Source organism: Amphiura filiformis, chromosome 16 (assembly GCF_039555335.1).
Source record: "Amphiura filiformis chromosome 16, Afil_fr2py, whole genome shotgun sequence".
NCBI classification, from domain to species: domain Eukaryota; kingdom Metazoa; phylum Echinodermata; class Ophiuroidea; order Amphilepidida; family Amphiuridae; genus Amphiura; species Amphiura filiformis.
In genome coordinates, this window is record NC_092643.1 from 2932201 (window position 1) to 2953140 (window position 20940).

The 20940-nt window shown below is 36.3% G+C and overlaps 1 pseudogene; it reads left to right on the forward strand.

The window, feature by feature from the left end:
* Positions 1–17290, forward strand: part of LOC140136446 (aldehyde dehydrogenase 1A1-like) — a 23975-nt pseudogene extending 6685 nt beyond the window's left edge.
* The last annotated feature ends 3650 nt before the right edge of the window (positions 17291–20940 follow it).

Sequence of the window (20940 nt, forward strand, 5' to 3'; positions counted from 1 at the left end):
TTTAATTCTGGGAAATGGATAAAAATACTAGTTCGCGTCTGATGTCAGGACAAAGGCGCGCCGTGATTGGTTACCGACCTGCGCAGTACGGCATTTTCTGTCTAGCTGTCAGAATGTCCGACGCGAAGTAGTATTATATTAATAGCGGCAACTTTTAAATACGGGTATTTTTCTTTACAAACACATCTGTATTGCCAGAATATTGAACGAAATTCGGACGAATGTGGTATCAAAAATGCGAGTACATATACTTCATCTTTCTTTTCTATGTTGAAACATCGTGAAAACAAATTAGTCTGAAGCCATAAGCGTATTTATAACAGCTGCGTTACTTTTTGTGCAATCTTTATATTAACAGTCTGGCTTTCAAGCTAAATATTTGACACAATGTAATAATATTTTCAATAACTTCCTAGACTGATATTGGATCTGGCTGTCAAAGCAGCATGTGAGGCCTTCAAACTGGGATCATTACATGGCGGGAAAATGGACGCATCAGCAAGAGGTCGTCTGCTAATAAAATTAGCAGATCCCATAGAAAGAGACTGAAGCGCATATCAGGGTAAGTTCTTACTTTTTTGTCCTGTCTATGCATTCTTAACTCAGAACATATTAACCTGGAGACAGTTCCAAAGATCATAAAAAGATGTATAGAAGAAGGAGCTTGACGATTAGAACTTTCTCCCCCTTACTAAGGGTGGTTCGCAAAACCACTGTCCCTGGGGTTAGGTGCTGTCCTGTCGAGGTGTAGGGGGTAATTGTCAAATTAATTAGGTTTTGGTGCAATGGGCCTTTTCTATTCTCTCTGTATATTTCTGTCCTGTTTTCTCTTACAAGCAAGCGACCTAAAACTCCATGATTATCTCTAATATTGTTATTTCACTTCCTTAGAACAAAAACTGGTGCAAATTTCATTTTTTTCAAAAACAACAACAAAAAGAAATTCTTTTATTTGGTTTCTTTTTGCAAATGTTGCTGATTGGTGGAAATCTCATGACATTACTTATATTAGCCATATTTGGTATCAATGGAAAGAGACAGATTCGCATTAAGTAGGAGGTTGGGGAAGTAAATAACTGGAATTTCCATTGTTGGTAAACAATGTTTTCAAAAATGGCTTTGCATGAGGAGGTTTAATAATAGTTTTGTTTGACTTCCTCACTACATCTGGAAGCCTAAAAACCCTATACCATGTATTTAAAAATAATTTTTTGAACAGGTCGAGTGCAACTTAACATTTTTAGAAGCGTAAGCAAACACTCCTTAGGCAAAGGTTACTATCAAGAAACGACATGACCTAAGGTTTTATGGTTTATTTGTAATGGCCACATGATTGATCTGATGATCATGTATTACATCTGGCTATACGTACGTCAATCTGGTTATGTGCTCAACCTGAGATTTCAAACTTTTTTGTTGTTGTTTTTCCTATGTATGTTTTAAATTGAAGGAACTTGAAACCCTGGACAATGGAATGGTTATTGCTCTCACCACTAGTTGCATAGGAGGAATTCCCAATTCTCTGCGTTCACAGGCTGGATGGGCTGATAAAATACATGGCAAGACTATTCCAACTTGGTAAGCTTCAAATAACATGACAGATTTTCTTAGACTACGATATTACGTAGACTATGGGTTGCGAGATTGGTAATTGGGTTATGACCTCATCTTTTAGGGTACAGATTTGGTTTGAGTTTAGTGAGTAATTTATAAGAGGTCTCAATCGTGATTTTGTTTCCTGTCACTAAGAAATGGGATTGCCGGAATTTGACATGTTCGAGGATACCAACTTGTATTAGAACCATAAACGAGGCGATTGTTGACTTATTTACGACTGCTGATTTCAGATAAATTTTAGATTGATTAGCTGCAACGGTCCTCACACGGACGCGAATTAGTGGCGTAACTAGGGGCAGGAGGCAACGTGCCCCGGTGCCACCCTTTCTGCGCCCCTCTAAGCGATGAAAGGCAAAATTTTCGGGTATCACAGCATCAATTGAAAGAACATTTTAAGACCGATATTCAACTTCTAGTAACCAAAATTAATTAGTGGTAGGCCTTATTAAAATTGTTTCAAGAATTGGGGGGTGGGGGGCATTATGTATCCTTAGTCCTGGAGCGCCACAACTAGCTACGTCACTGCCCGCGTCTAAGATACTCTCGGTGGGGGGTAGGGGCGCTAATTTTGTTTCTTGCACCGGGTGCTACCAACCTAGTTACGCCACTGACGCAAACTACAAGAAGACTAATTATATTATGTAAATTATGATATTTTGGTTCACCCTTGTTGATGATTTTACTTCTTCAGATGGTGATTACTTTTGCTACACCAGATACGAACCAGTCGGTGTTGTTGGTGCAATTATACCATGGAATTTCCCCTGCCCTCATCTATGATTAACAAGCTGAGCCACGCCCTCGTAACCGGCAATACCATTGTCATCAAACCTGCTGAGCAGACACCATTGACAGCACTTTATATGGCTTCATTGGTAAAGGAGGTCAGTATTACAAAGCTATGGTGCGTTTCAAAATGCTTTGCTACTTCCTCAATTTCAAATGTCGAGGATACATTGAACAAATAGTTCGACAGAAATGACCAAGCAATGAAAGATCAGATGACAAAATGGTCGGAAATTCGACCAAATTTATATACGTTGAAAATATTTTGGGCTTTAAAAAATATTGTTTACATCTGTATTTTTATTTGTTTAGGCCGGATTTCCACCAGGCGTTGTTAATGTTGTACCAGGCTATGGCCCCACAGCAGGTGCAGCCATCAGTGAACACGTGGACATCGATGTTGTCTCATTCACTGGATCAACTGAGGTATAGCTCGTTATATATTAGAAGTTTTATTCGATGATTAAAATAGCTGTATTTTGTATTGTATATGAATTGAAAGCATGCAGATAAACTTTTGGACGATTTAGTGAGAATTCTTTAAGGTGATCCTATTTTTCACCATCCATGCAAAATTTGTGTGTGTTTCAGGTGTCAGATAAACGGGTCATCTTATGAAAACACCTAGATTTGGATTGGTACATGTAATGTAGTCTCATCACATGCAATCTTTATCAACATTGGGGTTTAACGAAAAAAAATAACACTTTTGTGCTAAAATCCAATTATCTTTGTGTTGATATAATCTTGATAGTGTCGTTATTCATAGGTTGGACGTAGTATTCAATCAGCTGCTGGGAGAACAAACTTGAAGAGAGTGCATCTTGAAATGGGCGGAAAAAGTCCCAACGTTGTGTTCGCAGATTGTGATCGTAAGAAACATTCTTATACAGTAAATCCGATCACTACCGTATTAATATATTTTTGTTTTAACAACATCTCATTCTGAATTTTAAATGGTACATTACATTTTGTGTCATTTTATTTGAATATTAATGAGCTGATTTGCATATTTTGACTAAGTTGTCAATTATCCACTCTGCAGCTTATTCACAAAGACCGATCAACTTCAAACTTGATATGTGGATTGATATGGTGGCCTGATGTGCTGAAAAGTTTTGTGTCATGTTATTTGCATGTTTATGAATATTAATGAGCTTATTTGCATATTTTGCCTATTTTCATTAATCCACTCTGCAACTTAAACACAATTTCCGATCGACTTCAATCTTGGTATTGTGATAGTATATGTGGCCTCATGTGCTGTATAGTTTTGTGTCATGTTATTTGCATATTTATGAATATTATTTAGTTTATTTGCATATTGCATATTATTTGTATTTACAAACCTTTTGTTATTTACACACCTTTGTGTGGGGTCACCTTAATTACGAACCGCGTAATTCTAGTCTATATATCTTATAAGAGCTTTGCGGATTTTACAGGTGGTGTATGACGCAGTCCCTAAATTCAGTAAATTTTCATCGTCAACCGTGTAATTGAATGGGATTATTTTGAAATTTTAAAACGCTTGAAATATCACAAACAAATAGGCCTATGTTGATAAATAATATAAATACAAGTTAAACCGTTGGGGTTCGATAATGAACCCCACAAAACTAACTGCGAGTATATGGAAAATGCCATACGGCTGGTCAAGTGGTTTCACGAGTTGCCGGCGCGATCATGTCATCCGCCGCCTGGGATTTTATCAAAAAAGGTGGTCATAAAGGGATAGCTTTCCATAATTTTCAAAGTAGTCCTATACGAAAAGTAAACAACATAGAAACCTCTAACATACATGGCACATACCATGGGTCAGTACAATGTCATATATGTTAATTGTTCACGAACTTTATGTTTTGTACGAATTTTGGGGCAATCCCAGCAAACACAAAACGTTTTAAAAAGTTATATTTTGGCTTTTGGTTTAGGTAAAAACGTTTTAATAACATTAAAATGTCGGGTTATATAAAGGTCATGATAACGTTTTGTATGAAAACACTACAACAATATTTTTAAATGTTTTCAAAAAATGTTATTGTAAACTATTTTTGCAAACATTTTTGCCAAATATTGTGTCAATACTTAAATAACATTAGTGACCTGGCAGCACAAATGAGCCGTAAATTCCTAAATTATATTCTGAGTTACGGTGTAAAATGTGTAACTTTGTTGGCCTGACATCCGTCTCATTTCGATAGTCAAAAACTAATCAATAATCCTATTGTTGAAGTGGATAATAAGCTTCTACCTTAGATGGCTATAGAACTTTTAATAGCTCTGGTCTTTGTTTGCTTATATTGCTAAATCCTGTTCAAGTGGTGGGTTACCAGGCATTGTATTTTGTACAGGTATGCATAACCAACAATTAACAATGAGAGAACTTTCTTAAACCTCGTTGACTTGGGGATGATTTGAAATGACCGCCAATTATGACTGTTTGATATTTATTGCCAAATAATGTGGAAAAAGAGACACATGTAAAAAAAGTAAAAAGCTATGATTTTGTTGAAGGAGCAAAGTTTAACAAACCATAACCCCGCTTCTGGATATCGTTTGAAGTCAAATGATATACCATTTTTAAGTTTATGATGTTTATTTTTTAAACACGAAATAAAACAAATTGACTGGGAGGAATTTACGGCTCATTCGCCGTGGACGGTCACATTATGTTAAAATATTTGAACCCAGAAAACACAGAAATGTTCTTAAATGTTTTTTTTTTCAAAACCTTTTAATAACATTTAAATGTCGGGTTATATAAAGGTCATGAAAACGTTTCTAAAACGTTATTGAAAATATTTTTTCAACCCCAAAATAACATTCTGTTTAGAATGTTTTGTATCAAGTTTTCAAGAATGTTTTTGGAATGTTATTAAAACGTTTTTATACCATATGACCCGACATTTAAACGTTTTCTGTAAAACATTTTTGTTTGTTGAGCAGTAGATTATCAAAAAAATGTTGTTTAAGGTTATGAAAACATTTTATATTTTTATTGCTTTTTTTAGATGTTTATTTTGAAGTTCTGCCCAGAGCTAGATGGACTGGGCTGAAACATGCAGATCTACGTCCCATAGTCTATAGTCTGGAAAACAATTAAGGTACCAGTTATTATTTCCCCTGTATATCCTAAACAAAAGCAGACATGTCATAATTAGAGCCAGAAGCCAATAGCTGTATCTATCAGCTCGGATTTAATAGTCACATTAATGGGTATATTTTTTCATGGGAAAATTTTCTGGACACGTGACCAATGGATCAATGTAAACCTCGAACCTGATCTCTGACCTCCGGCGGTGACCTCGCTATTCAAGTCTTGGTAATTTTGAATTGAATAGTATTCTTGGCTGCAATTTCGATAAAATTCGTGTCTTGCAAATTTATTAAATATCATACTCTTTAATTTCTTCTACAATATCATCAAGACGTAATTTCAAAAATATTGATATTTATCACGGAAACTCTTAAAACAAGAGAACTTGCGACAAGTATTCCATTGATTAGCACATTAAAACTCTCTACCCATGGAAAAAATAGCGATGTGCTTTCCATTCAAATATAACAACATGAATAATGCTAATATGTTTCAGTGTGTCAGAAAATTTTCCCGATTTACCTATTAATTCTTTTGACTGTTTAAGACCACATTTGTTACAATCAGTCAAGGAATAAAGCCACCATAATTCAAAACCAAGGAAGATGCAAATTCAAAGTTGCAGTTTTGTCTTACATGCCCTATTGATATGTACACAAAGCGTTAAAACAAGAGAACGTACCATTGATTAGCACATTAAAACTAGCGATGTGCTAGTTTATAACAACATGAAAGTGCAACTTTTGATTTCGTTACTTCCTTGTTTAGATCATTTCTTTTATTTCTCAATCCAATTTCAACAAGTGAGGTCTTAAATCAGAGCTAACGGGTACAGGTGAAAATTTGCATATTTATCTTTGTTTAGGATATACAGGGGTTAACTGGTACCTTTGGCTTACTGTATACAGATTGCAATACATGTTCGATGACTGAAGAAAACACGTTATCTATATATCTTTCCTTTGACAGTGGACTATGCAGTAGAGAAGAGTCACCAGGCACTGTTCGCACACTGTGGTCAAGTCTGCGTCGCTGGATCACGTACGTTTGTTCAAGAGGAAATCTATGATGATTTCGTTGAGAAAAGCGTAGCAAGGGCAAAGGTGCGAACTATTGGAGATCCGTTTGTAAAGACAAACGAGAGTGGTCCACAGGTAAGTATGTTGGGACAAATTGCAGTTATGCAACCTAATACCCTATATTTTACTTATACATGGCTTCAAACGTCCCTATATTTTCTATATTTTTAAGTTTTACCTATTTTCCCTATATAGTTTCCAAAGGGCGTATAATTACTTTATTTTTACCCAGACTTACATAATATTTGGGCTGCAGATCTTTTTATTGAGTCTGAATGCCTTTTGGCACCATTTTGCACTCCAAATTTATAAAATCACATGAGCTTCATTATACCTATAATTGTTTTCCTTTCCCTATATTAGCATGCAGGTTTTTTTTGTGTGTTGCTTTTTGGGTCGCGTGGCAAAAAAGAAGTGGCGGCGGAAGATGATGGGGTGGCAAGAAGAATTATTAAAGAAAAGGGACGGGATAGAAGGGGCGTCAAGAAGAATTATTAATGAAAAAGGGCGGAAAATTATGAAAAACTAATGTAACTATACCTTTTGAATATGTTTTTGGTCGCCAACATTGCGACATCTCGAGGTGGTGGGTGTAATTGGGGATGGTGCAACAGTTCTTAATTCTTTTTTTTTTTTAATTGAAAAAAAAAAATTTTTGCTTGGCGTTTTCAGAATTGTGTGGAATAGTTACTATGCTTCATTTGTATCCCCAACTACATCTTCGTTCCCTGTGCCACTGCAGATATTTCTAAATTATTGCTTTTCTTATACTTCTTTATTTTAAATCAACATTATATTGTCGAACAGGAACATCACACATGTCGGCATTAAAACAAACACGTGAACATGATTATATATAGGCCTATACATATTTTCATAGAATTTTGATTTTGTGTTTTTTCCGCCATAGCAGTATAACAAGGAATTTTCACTTAAATTGGGTCCACTGTGTCTTGGGTCTAATATTTTTCATGGAAAAGTCGCCCATATCGGTATAGCTTTATAAATGTAAATATTGTTTCTACTAGAATTGGGTTTTTTCTTAAAGAATTTTTGATTGCGATATTTGAAGACCACGAACCCACCTTGGATGCTATGATGTGATTAAATTGGGCTTGAGTGTACAATGTTACCAAGTTGGCAATAGGTATTTCCCTCATTTGCATTAAATTGCCTATGCATTACTTCTTGATATGGCCTTCAACATGTGGCTACTTTCAGAAAAAAGAGATGAGGTTGTCATGGTTGTTTATTCTACTTGAAGAATTTTAAATGTACTGGATATGTTTTTTGTTCATGGATGAAATTTGCTTAATCAACGTAATTCATGAATGGCCTATTTTCAGTGCAGATTGATACCTGACACATTTAAATTGGTTACATTTTGACGAAAATATGATATTTTCTTTTGAATTCACACTTGCCAAAAGTTCTTCCTATCAACAATATAGCAATGAAATCACCCCAGCCCCAGTGGTCAAAGTTCCATAAATATGAATAGCCAGTAGCATTATACATGTACATATCTACAGTTTCCACCTCGATACACCCGAGTACACAATTAATTTCCAGCACAGCGAGTCTACTACTCTCCATGCAGTCTGTGTTATACTATACGGTAGAGTGCATAGCATCATAATAGCTATGTGAGATCTAGTGGAAAATAGACAGTTGGTTTTTGCCAAAACCTCAAGTGTTCCCTTCATCCAATCAGAATTTTTTGGTATCGAACGAAAGCTAACACTTTCCCCTTGTGGTTCTTGAGTTATGATACAAAGGGTGCTGAAATTGATACACCTTCGTAAAATATACATAATATTATTAACAACAGTAAATCAAGCAGGTTTTTAAAGTGTATGTGTTGCAGACAGACCTTCTTCAAATCATCAATGTGTTATTTTTCAATAATATATGGATTTTCACAATGAATCTTTTATGCTGCCGCGACCAACAACACTTAGTCTACCTTTAAGGAGCGAGAACTAAGTACCTAACTTGTCGAAATACAAAAGATCGGCCCATATGAATTAATTCTATGGGTCATAACAATTCTAGGTTGGTTTATATGCGGCCCATACACGTTCAATCTTATTGGTTTAAGGACCCTAGATGCAAGAGTGGATACAAAATATACCATTGAACACGCACAATGGTAGATTTTGTATCCACTCCTGCATCTAGGGTCCCCAATATTGATCAATATTTTGATCGTGTATGGGCCGCATAAGTCAATCCGGTGAAGGGAGTCTCAACATTATTTAAATCTTGTCTCCGCGAGACCGCTGTTTTAGTCGACGGACAATAATAGAGTTAATTGGTTTGTCCGGTTATAAGCCTGTTATACAAGTGGGCTTTGAGTGTTTCCATTTCAAGTATCAAACTTGGGGGAATGAAACTTGCTGGCTGCTATACAAACCAATCTGAACGAACAACAAACTGTCGGATTTCTCCAAAATATGTGTCGGCTTTGACATTACGGAATTTTTTCCAGTATTCTGAAACAAAAATGGAAATTGTTTACACGGCCAGCCTTTAATAGAGTATTTAGATAATGAAATATAGGAGTATACAGCAGTGAAACATTATGTATCTTAGCTTTTAATGTTATTAGTTACTCCTCATTTGGATTCCTACACCTTTAATTTTAATGTTTCTTCCCCTTCTCACAAAGATTGATCAGGATGGTCTAAACAAAGTTCTGGAATTGATTGAGAGTGGCAAAAAAAGACGGTGCCAAATTGGAGTGTGGCGGTAAACGAATTGGAGACAAAGGATACTTTGTGGAGTCCACTGTTTTCTCTGATGTGACGGATGACATGAGAATTGCCAGAGAGGAGGTACAGTTATGTTTCTGAGTACTTATTGTTACCTATCATCTATTGTTTTGTTTTGTTTCGTGGGTAAAGCACCGTGCCTGGAAGAGTATTGTGTATAGCATTGTGTATGCTAGCATTCCTATGGTTATAGCGCCCTTTGTTATGTAGGTCCGAGGCATCGGCAACAAAGAAAAATACAATACACAACTTTCGTAATTGGACACCTTCTGTCATAAACATCGAAGTTACGTGACAAAAAATGTCGAAAGCGAGGGCAAGTACATACATTCTTGCCCTCGCTTTCCATATTTTGTCACGTGACATTGATTTTTACCCCATCTACGGCAGATGGTGTCCATTTACGAAAGTCGTGTATAGTAATCAGGGTCAAACTCTAAATAAGGTATAGCGATCAAGTTTAAACTGTAAATTAGCCAAGTATAGAGGATAAGGCTTGAAGAATGAGGGCAATAAAGGGGTAAATTATAAAATAATTACAGTAGAAATGTTAGGTGATGGGCTGTCTTTAACACAAATAGTGGGTGTCCTACATTAAATTGTTAGTAATTAATTAAGTAAGCCTAACCAAGTCGGCTTAGGGGTGGTGCAATATTTATGTGTACCCCGGGGTGATGAATTATAGGGGCAAAGATTTTGTGGCAGACCAAAAGGGAGGCAAGCATTTTTGGCAGGTCGAAAGGGGAGCAAGCGATTTTTGGCACAGATATTTTGGGCACCGTTTCTATATTACGCCCTAAAAAGGTGTAGGAAATCATTAGGAAAACGTTCAAATATGCAAAATAAGACAATTTAAGGTTTTAAAATCGTGTTTCCCAAAATCTCAGTGTGTAAAAGGGGGGCAAAGACTTTGGCACGTCAAAAGGAGGGCAAAGGTTTTTGGCACGTCAAAAGAGGAGGCAAAAGTTTTTTGGCACGTCAAAAGGGGAGCAAAGAATTTTTGCAGTACATATAATTCGTCGGGTGCATCACATACTGGTCTATCTTGAATTTTTGACTTTTTTGAGAAAATTGGTATATAGTTCATTTTACGGAGCTCTTCCAATACAACAAATTACAGACCTCAATTTTTCCTAGATAATTAGTTATAAAATGTTTAATTTAAAACTATCTATGATTTTTTCAAAACGTATTTTTCACATACCGATCTATCTCGAAAAAGATTTCTAGAAAATGCATTGAAAATCAAATAATTTAATTAGACTGATTTTCATGAAAGTGGTTTAAACATTACTTAGCAGATTTATTTAGTGGCATCTTTAATTATATTTACGTAAATATTGCTTAAAACTACATTTTATTTGTAGTTCTTTATGTGAAATCGTTAATTTCTTGATATCGTATTGAAAGTGCATTACATACTGGTCTATCTCGAGATAGACCAGTATGTGATGCGTCTAAAGTCATATCATTGTTCGCGAAATCGAGATAGCCCCTCAAGATAGATCAGTATGAAACGCACTTTAAATACGATATCGGGAAATTAACTATTTCACATACAGAACTACAACTTTAGTGTAGTTTTAAGCAATACTGCATACATAAGTATAAATCAAGATTCCACTTAAATAAATTTGTTAAGTATATGCTTTAATTCAAAACCACTTTCATTAAAATCCATAGTCTAATTAAATTATAGAAAGGTTAACTTAATACGAAGATTTTCAATTGCGATTTTCTCGAAATGCGTGTTTTTCAAGATAGACCAGTATGTGATGCGTCCGACGAATTATTGCACAGCCCCCAACCGACAGAGGACGCTAACTTCCATCTCACCGGCTGGAAAATTCTGAACTAGATCCAATTAAGAACATCCGTAATGTTATTCTTGTGCTAGCATACAGCATACTCTTCCAAGCACGGTTTTTACCGTGTGTATATGACCCGTATGAACACGGTTTGTTGCGTGTATCTTTGTGTGTATTCGGTACGTCAGTAAAGGGGACGGACCTGTCTTACACAGGAACAGAGTGCCCATCTCTCTCGAAGCGATCGGGGCCAGACTCCACTATGCTGTAGGGGATTGCTACGCCTCCTCTACAGCAAGGCTGTTAACTGGCCAGACTCCACTATGAATTATGTTGCTGTAGGGGATTGCTACGCCTCCTCTACAGCAAGGCTGTTAACTTCCCAGCATTGAATAATGCCGGTACCCATTTGTACACCTTGGTAGAGAGGAGTAATAGGGGTAAAGCATATTCAAGGGTACAACGCGTTGGCGGGACCGGGACTCGAACCCACGATCTCAAGCACCTATCGATTATGAGTCCAAGTCCTTAACCGCTGTGCCACCGTGCCCTCGACGGGCACACCGGGATGACAAGTCCTTTCCCTCAAAACAATATGTAAACTTAAACCTTGGTGGCCACAAATGATAATTCAAATTAGTTTATAATATAATGAATTCTGCAGACGGCCGAATCCGGATTCGGCTTTTGGTAAATTTATTTTACGAATGCATTACATTTGAATTATCAAACAAGGGATCAATGATGTACATAATAGAGGGCATCATATCAATTTTTTAACGGAGATCAGAAGATAACAGCAAAATAGGTATTCAAAAGAGGGCGGCATACAGGGTTAGCGAACGGGGACTCACAGTACGGTCAAAGACGATAACCGTGAAAAAATCAATATGCTGCCCTCTAGAGGTAAGAGATTGAGCCCTTGTTCTCTAATTCAAACGTAATGCATGCCAAAATTGAATTTACCAAAGCCGAATCTGGATTCGGCCGTCTGCCGAATTCATAACGATATCATCAGCCAATTAGAAAGTCATGTTTCTTATACATATATGTTAGCTACATTTTAGTCTAATAATGTGTTTTGTTCCCTTGTTGGAAAAAACCATTAGTGAATAAACTATTTTGAATTCAATTGTTTGCCTACTGCAGATATTTGGACCAGTCCAACAGATCATCAAATTTAAGACATTGGATGAAGTACGTGAACGAGCTAACAACAATTCCTATGGCCTTGCAGCTTCAGTCTTCACTAAGAACATTGACAAGGCTCTCACTATTGCCAACAGTGTACAAGCAGGGACTGTTTGGTAAGTATGTGCAATAATAATAACGGCAAAAAGCGTATCTCAGATATATGTTTATCTGCATAACTCAGTGTCCATCATGCAGAGTCATGTCCGTAATCCAACGTGTATTCATAAGAAGCTCTACCTCTGGCTTGAACCATGCTTGAACCTGTTTACATACAGACTCACAGCAACCTTGAAATAAATTGTTATTGTAAATGACGTTTTCAATTAAATTTTAATTGTTTTAATTAAGGCCGTGTAAAATTAATGTTTTGGTTCTCGTCCAGAGGATTTTCATGAATTGATGAGGGAGGGAGGTGTTTTTTTTTTTTTTTTTTTTTCAATGTAAAATTAGCATTGTCAGTAGTTTTCGGTCTTCTCCAACAGTGCTCGAGGAAACGATGAGGCCCTTTTTTTTTCAAATGTGAGATTCTGAGGATAAACCCCTAGAGTACCACAAAAAGACTTGGAAGTGATGCTTGTTCTCAAATAAACTTATTTATATGTATGAAGATTTCATAAATCATTCCAAAGTCTTAAAAAATTGAAAAATCTAAAAAAAAAAAAAAAATCTGACAAATCCCAGAAATTGAGGAGGGAGGGGACGAGAACCAAAATATTAATTTTACACGGCCTAATTGTCACAGGGTGAACTGCTACAACCCTGGATCACCTCTAACACCATTTGGTGGATACAAGCAGTCTGGAATCGGAAGAGAGGGGTAAGTAAAACTTTGTATTCTGCCCCACCATGACAAAACGAGTTAACTGCAATTTCGCTGTTTTGAATTAGAGACCAAACTGTAAATTGCTCAAGCATTGTTCAATAATCAATAATAATCAAGTGTGTAAAACTCCATAGGACTTGTCAGTTAAATTGTTTTGTCGTGGTTTTATGAGGTAAATGATGCAGTTAACTCATTTCGACATGCTGATATCTAGCTCTTGGGATGTTTTACAAAAAAATATTTTAGTTCAACATAATGTAACGAGTTGCCCAGAGTTCAAAAAAACATAAAAAATTAATTTCGCAAAATGTCAGTTAACTTGTTTTGTCGTGTCATATTATTTTCTTGTCACAATATGCGTTAGACGCGGCATCGATTTAAACAATTAACAGCCAACTGCATTTGTTTCCCTTAACACTATGTGTATTAGCACAAATACATTTCCAGTTTGTACAGTTGTATTATGGTTTTGTCGAGATCTACACATGTTCACACAGATACCTCGTTTTCCTCGTCTTGTGTTTTATGGGTACCTCTGGAAAAAGTGTGATAAGTGTGATCATTTATTGTTTTAGGTGATTAATTCCTCATTGCACTCACGTATTTTGTTTTACGTTCGCTTTATGGTTTTAACACATCCATATCAAAATGAACCCAAACTGATAATATATACTGATCGTTACTTGTATTTTACAGCGGAATGGAAGGTCTAATGGAGTACCTGGAGATCAAAACCGTAAGTTACAATATGCATTACGTTAATGCTCTGTTGGAAACCTACTATTATTCATCAAATATTACAAATCATAATCATTTTTCCTTCTCTTCTCTTAACAGGTCATCGTTAAAGTTCCAGAGAAGAATTCTTAAAGCAGACCAAAACGGCTCTCAAATATTTTGAATGGCACTTGACTGAAATGAACTAATAAATATTTTACTAATGCTGATCACCAGCATTATAAGGTTTAATCAAGTTCTGTAATTGAATTGTAAGTTACTTAATATTTAGACTGATTCCTCCTGTAACATAAATCAATTTACGTTGTACAATGAGCCTCCAATGCATTCCACACAAAATACGTAACAAAAATTTATCTTTTTCTCCCAACCAGGAAAGTAAATTGTTGTTGCCTTTTTCGGGAGTGTTTTTTAAATACAAAAAATGTCTCAGTTATTTAGTGTTCTTACCTTCTAGTTTGACAATAAGAGAGGTTCTATCTCTTCTGTTCTTAAAAACACCGCTGTGCCTATGAAATACGTAAATTGTATTACCAAATTAAACAAGATCGATAAAATCTCGGTAACTGTGGCATTGTTGGTATGCAAATTGACATTTAAGCAGGGATTCGAGCGGATGCTATAGTTTTGTTTTTTACTTTAAAAAAACTGCAAAAGTCGGGTGAAGAAAAGGGATGATCAACGAAGGAGACAACAAGAAATAGAAGGCCCAGTTGTGTTTGAGCAAACACGAATATCTATGTTATAGCGCCAGGTCCCATTGTTCCCATTGTACTCGTTCCACTATCAGTACTGATGGTCAGTGAGGTCTGAAACCATATCTATAAATCATTTTCATTATTATAATTGCATATTCCACTTGATTGATGTATGAAAGCGGCCAATTAGCTTAAATCAATGAATGTCTTCTTAAACAACTTATATATTCAGTCATTCATCAATCTAGCAACATATAATCCGCAAACAATGCACATTTTTAAAGATGTTCTCGCAGGTGTTCCTAGGTCCGTTTATAATAATTCCCCAGGTGTATCTTTGCGAAGTAAGGTGTGTTAGTTGTGTTAACATCTTAACATGAGCAATGGATGAAGAAAGTTATACTTATGTCGATGTTGTAGCCTGCTGATTTTAGTTTGTGGATGTGTAGTACAATGGGAAAAATTGGACTCGGCGCTATACCACTGCCTGTTACCCTTCCCCTTGTCTTTCTGCCTTTGCCTGGGCGACGTAAGTAGCTTTCAGTTTAACCCTCTGATTTTCTTCGAAGCTGTACTAATGTTTGCATAATTGTAAAGTATATACACGAGCTAAGATATCCTGCAAATATTAAGCCCCAATTTGCTGTATTTTATGACAAAATCTGAGATTATACTCCGACTCTTATTTGCCTGTAAGTACCTATTTACTTCTAAGCATACGCAACATACACCAACTGCTTCAACAGCTTACTGATTGGTAGCTGTATATCACATGTTAACTGCTAGCTAACAATGCAATCAGTTGCATATCAATGTTTTCCATAATGCTCCCTTTGATGGAGACATCGTGGTTGACGCTGTGCGTCGAAAACCGCGCGGGCCGAGAGCCGCCGTCGTATTGGGCTCCCTGTATGGTTATGATGATTGGGTTCTGAGGCTGCTTTCGTTCACGAGAAAGTACGTACCCCGTTTTCTATTTGGGCCCCTGAGCTCAGAGACTGCGTAAGTTTTGAGCCCTGAGATTTATTGTTCAAGCCGTGCAATTACAATCAATTTGAGCTGAGAGACTGCTTTAGTTCATGAGAAATTAGGTACCTTTCTTACTTTTCTGTTTGGGCCCCTGGCCCATAATTTTTAACCATATATGCTGTTACGAGTCGTACTTGATTGACTCAAGGCCAAAATCACCTTTTACCCGAACTCACACGAATGCACAACACAAATACACTGTTTGATTATGCTAACAAAATCTAAGTCTTTAATTGAAAGCACGTTATTATTGGTACAATATATGACAACAAATGCACATACACAATAATCAAATATAATCACTCTTTATCTATTTAGTACTTAGCCCGCCTTCTTCTTCTTCTTTGTGATCATAAAGTTCTTGCAATGTTCTGGACGACTGATGTAATATATCCTTATTCACTTGTCCTGCGAAAATCAGCTAAGTCCATTGTACACTTGCATTTATAAATCCTTGCGTATAAAATCCTCATACGAAAATGGTGTTACTTTCTCCCAAGTACTAAACTCCTTGCGTCGTTCTCCAAACACGTTTATAACTCCTTGCGCAGTTCTCCAAATACTAAACTCCTTGCGCTGTTCTCCAATACTAAACTCCTTGCGCAGTTCTCCAAATCTATTTACTCCTTGCGCCGTTCTCCAATACTAAACTCCTTGCGCTGCTTTCTCTAAACTTGGTGCTATTTCCACCTTTCACACAATATCTTCAGGAAGCAGGACTGCGATGCAGTTGTCCCCACTTATATATTGACAGTTGCGTTGAATCAAAACACCAGACTTCAGCAAGTCGACAGAAGAATATATATTCCTTTCTTGGAATTAGTACGTTCTTTGACGTATTCTAGATCTTCTCCGACAACACTGGTAAATAGTAGTACTTTGACTACATAAAATATTTCTGGTTTGCAATTTCCTTTCTTTGAAGGAATTGGACTGTAAGCATATTAGCTAGCTAGCCCTGATCAACACTATAAACTGACAATAATTGTGTTTACATTTTCTTATATATCAAGCAATGGGAAATCCCAAGTATTAATAGCCAAATGTGATCTTGGAAATTCCCAAGCCTTAATTATAACATTAACCTTTCACATGACATCATTTCCTGAGGGGAATCCCCTGACATCACTTCACCTTACAACCTCTAGGGTATTCCCATATGATCCAAAATTAGAAATGATTCAATTTGTTTTTGATCAAGTTGATGCAAGAAAGGGGAATCCCTAAAATGTCTCAAAAAAATAGATTTTAATTGTACACAGAGATAAATCATCAAATTAAATTACTCAGGGCACATCACAATGCCTACACATGAGATTGTTTATAAATTCAAGCCCAACCAGCATAACCACACACGGCCATGATGCTGCTTTATTAACTCCCACAAGTATCGTTTTATGGTTGTTGTTTACTATAGTAACCTTTCAAGAATTCTGTCTATTTCGTAATGTTCAACCTACCTGTAATTTCTTTCCATTGCTTTTCTTTATGTGGCAACTGGTATAATGTCGTAATACATTCGAATGAAATTATTTAGTTCAACAGCAAAGCAGATCGTGAGAGGTTATTCTAATACAAACTGACAGTTTACGTTTTAAAGGAACGTGTTTAAAAGATTAAGATAAAGTGGTATTGAAAACGTCACTAGTTTTGCTGACTTTTTATCAATTTGATACAAGAACCAAAACGTATCACAATATGAACATTTTACCCAGTTCTCTGACGTATTGCATAAACATTTGTCAAAACGTCACAGCAAATTGCTGAATTAGATTTGCTAATATTATAATAAACCTTTTTTCTCTTTGCCTCATATGCTTAAAGCAATATTGTAACATTTGCTGAGGAGGACGCCCTCAATGTTCTGATTTTTACACGATTGTAATAAACTTTAGTAAACTAACATACCCTGCAATTATAGTCAAGGCTCTCAATAAAACGTCGTTTAACTATTACGATCGAAATAATTGATCGAGCGCAAACGCTATATGTTCCTATCACGTACGTACACGGCATGGGGGAAGGTCATAACGCATTGGCGACATATGCGCTGGTATCAAATAGCGATTTTCTTTGTTTTCTCTCGTCTGTTCGGGTGAAATTAAAAGGTGACATATCTGACATTAACAATTTGTTGAACAGAAATATAAGTCTACATATATATTTTATAGAAATGTTACAATATGGATTTAATAAGCAAGAACCATATGGGGATCGTGCTGCTTAGCAGTATCCGTCTGGGATAAAGTTAATAAGGGCATGAATCCCCAATTCTATTAATGAATCCCGATCGTAAACATTAGATGAAAAACGGTATTTTAAGAGTAATTATTCAGTAGTAAATATTGACAATTATTATTTTGGATAGCCTGTTGATAAGTGAGCACACGACACACGTGGTTGCAGGTTTCTATAATATATGTTTCCTTTATATGACGTTTTAGCTTTTCAAAGTATATAACATATTTCGCTAATAAAAGACATTTCCCAACTTTCTAAAGCACATCAAACCGGGCTATATATCATAGTTTAGTCAGAATTTCGGTCTTGATTCCACCATTTTTCGCGTGAATATACCTATAGACGGATGATTTTGCATGCAACAATACAAATATCGATTTTTTTTTTGCTGCTTGTTTTCGATTTTTTCTAGTTGTTTGGGGGAAATGGTGAAACCAATACGGATATTCTGACAAAACTATAATATTTAGACCCGTATGATGTGCCTTATAGAGTCGGGTACAAATCTGTCTTTAGCGAACTATATTAGTTTGATACGCTAAAAAGTTAAACCCCAAAATAGCTCATGAGCGAAATTGAGGTCACAATTCTTACTGTGCTGTATAAGACACAATTCATGCCTACTAATTTTTTATCTAAAAAAAAAAAAAAAAATAAAAATTATTGTTGTTTTATTTGACCGAGAAAATTAATTTCAAAGCAAAAAGTTGTATCTCTGAATTGTGTCGATTTCAACATCGATTTACTTTTAGCACAACTATGCATACAATAGAGGATTGTCAGTAGCGTTCTGAGTGAAAAATTATTACGTACAATTCCTGAAAGAGGTTTCAGTGTTCTTGTGAATAAAAATAATCGATTGAGCACAATATATTCGAAATAAACCATTCTGATCTGAGTATTCAAAATTCGGTTGTTTTTGTACATTGTATCAGTTATATAAACTGTTTTACTACATTTTAGACCAGGATGGATTTCAACTGGAATAGAAAATTATTAAATTGATCCTTGTTGATTATTATAATGAATTCAAAATGTTTGCGACATACTGTAGTTTTTACCAGAAAACTTTACATTGAACAGATATTGAAGACATATCGTTTTTGGTTTCTTTGCCATCAAAATGAATACCATCTTGCAGACACTTTTACAGTTATTGTAAGTTACGATGAAATCAAGAGTGTGCTAGCCAAAATTGGTATAGCGTTTTCTTATTATATTTTATACTCTTGAATACTACTTAAAGCCATATTATAACATTTGTTGAAGAGGACGCCTCAGCATTTTTCAAAGTTCTGTTTTTTTACACGATTATATTGTACTTTATTAAATCAACATACTCTGCAAAAATCAAGACCCTAGGTGCTGTAGTTTTGTCAAAATCCGAGATTATGAATAAAACGCAGGAACCGTCGTTTTATTATTACGATGGAAATTAGTCGAACGCATACGCGTTGTTCATAACACATTACGTACATGCCGTGCGGGACGGTGATCTACACAACAAAGGATCGTACCATAACCAGACTTGTAGTGACTCGACTCGAAATGACTCGACTCGACTCGACTCGAGTTTTGGTGACTCGATGACTCGACTCGAGGCAAGGTGACTCGACGACTCGACTCGACTCGAGGGTTGATGAATCGATGACTCGACTCGACTCGAAATTTAATGACTCGACTCGATGACTCAAGGTCTGTGACTCGAGTCACTGTGGCTGAATCGACTTTTTAAAAATGACTCGAAAAAATAAATTATACCTTAATATTTCTAATAATACCTGCACGTTTTCTTCCACACATCTCGGTGTATTGTGATTCTTATATTTTACAAAGTGGGCTTACTATCTCTCAGCATCTTTATAATAACTTAAAATATAAATTATATGTATGTGTGTACAATGTACATGTATGATTGCCTGTCGATCTGGCTAAAGCATCCACCTTTTTTTTACATGCTTCAAACTTGGCATGGTGGAAAAGTCCATTGTCCATCATTGCTGAGCCTGGCTACACAAAATGTACATGAATGCTACACACATGTCATTGTAACAGCCTGTGCACACACCCCTACATGTATGCTACATGTGTCATTCACACAATGACTGATCAATACAGAAAAAAACAGCAAACTGGGAAAAACATTTCGAGATACTCTCTTTTTGTGGTGAATTTCAAGTTATCATGTTAAAATATCATTATTATAGCTTTTATTAATCATTTTGATTATTCCCCATCCAAATACACTCGTACTCCTCTACATGTAGCACACATGAAGAACTACATTGCAATGTGACTGACTGGTGTGAGCATTTCCACCAGCCACATCATGACATGTACTTCTTGTGCCCAGGTGTGGGCTTGTGCATCTGAGTCAAATGAATAGAGAGGTTCTTACCATAATGAAATTTGGGATGTTTATGAATTTTAAAATATCAATAAAACATGGATATAATTATCCAGATGTGCATAATAAGACTCGAAAGCTACATCATTGCTAAATATAATGTTGAAATTAGCAGACTTGTACCCGAGTCCAGCTTGTCCGAGTCCGAGCCGAGCCGAGTCCATTTGTATCAGAGTCCGAGCCAAGTCCGAGTCCTTTTGTGTCCGAGTCCGGACTCGAGTCCAAGTCCAGGGGTGCCGAGTCCGAGCCAAGTCCGAGTCCAACAAAAATAAGACCCGAGTCCCATGGCTCCGTACCCGTACTTGCACCCTATTTTGGAATGGACCCGTACTGAATACTCAAGGCTATTGATCCGTACCCGTACCCTTACCCATGACCTGAAATCCGTACCGGGACACGCACCCGTACCCATACTCATGGCGGGTCCTAATGGCAATACTACAAGTCTGACTGATTACTGATTTCCACAATGCACTGGATGGAGCACATAGATTCATAAATTAATATTATGTACTCTCACTGGGATTTTAATTTCAAAAAAGTACAAATTCATGCAAATTGGGCTGGTATCATGAGCATATAAAACGTGAAGTGACTCGAAATGACTCGACAAAATATATCCGACTCGACTCGACTCGACTCGACA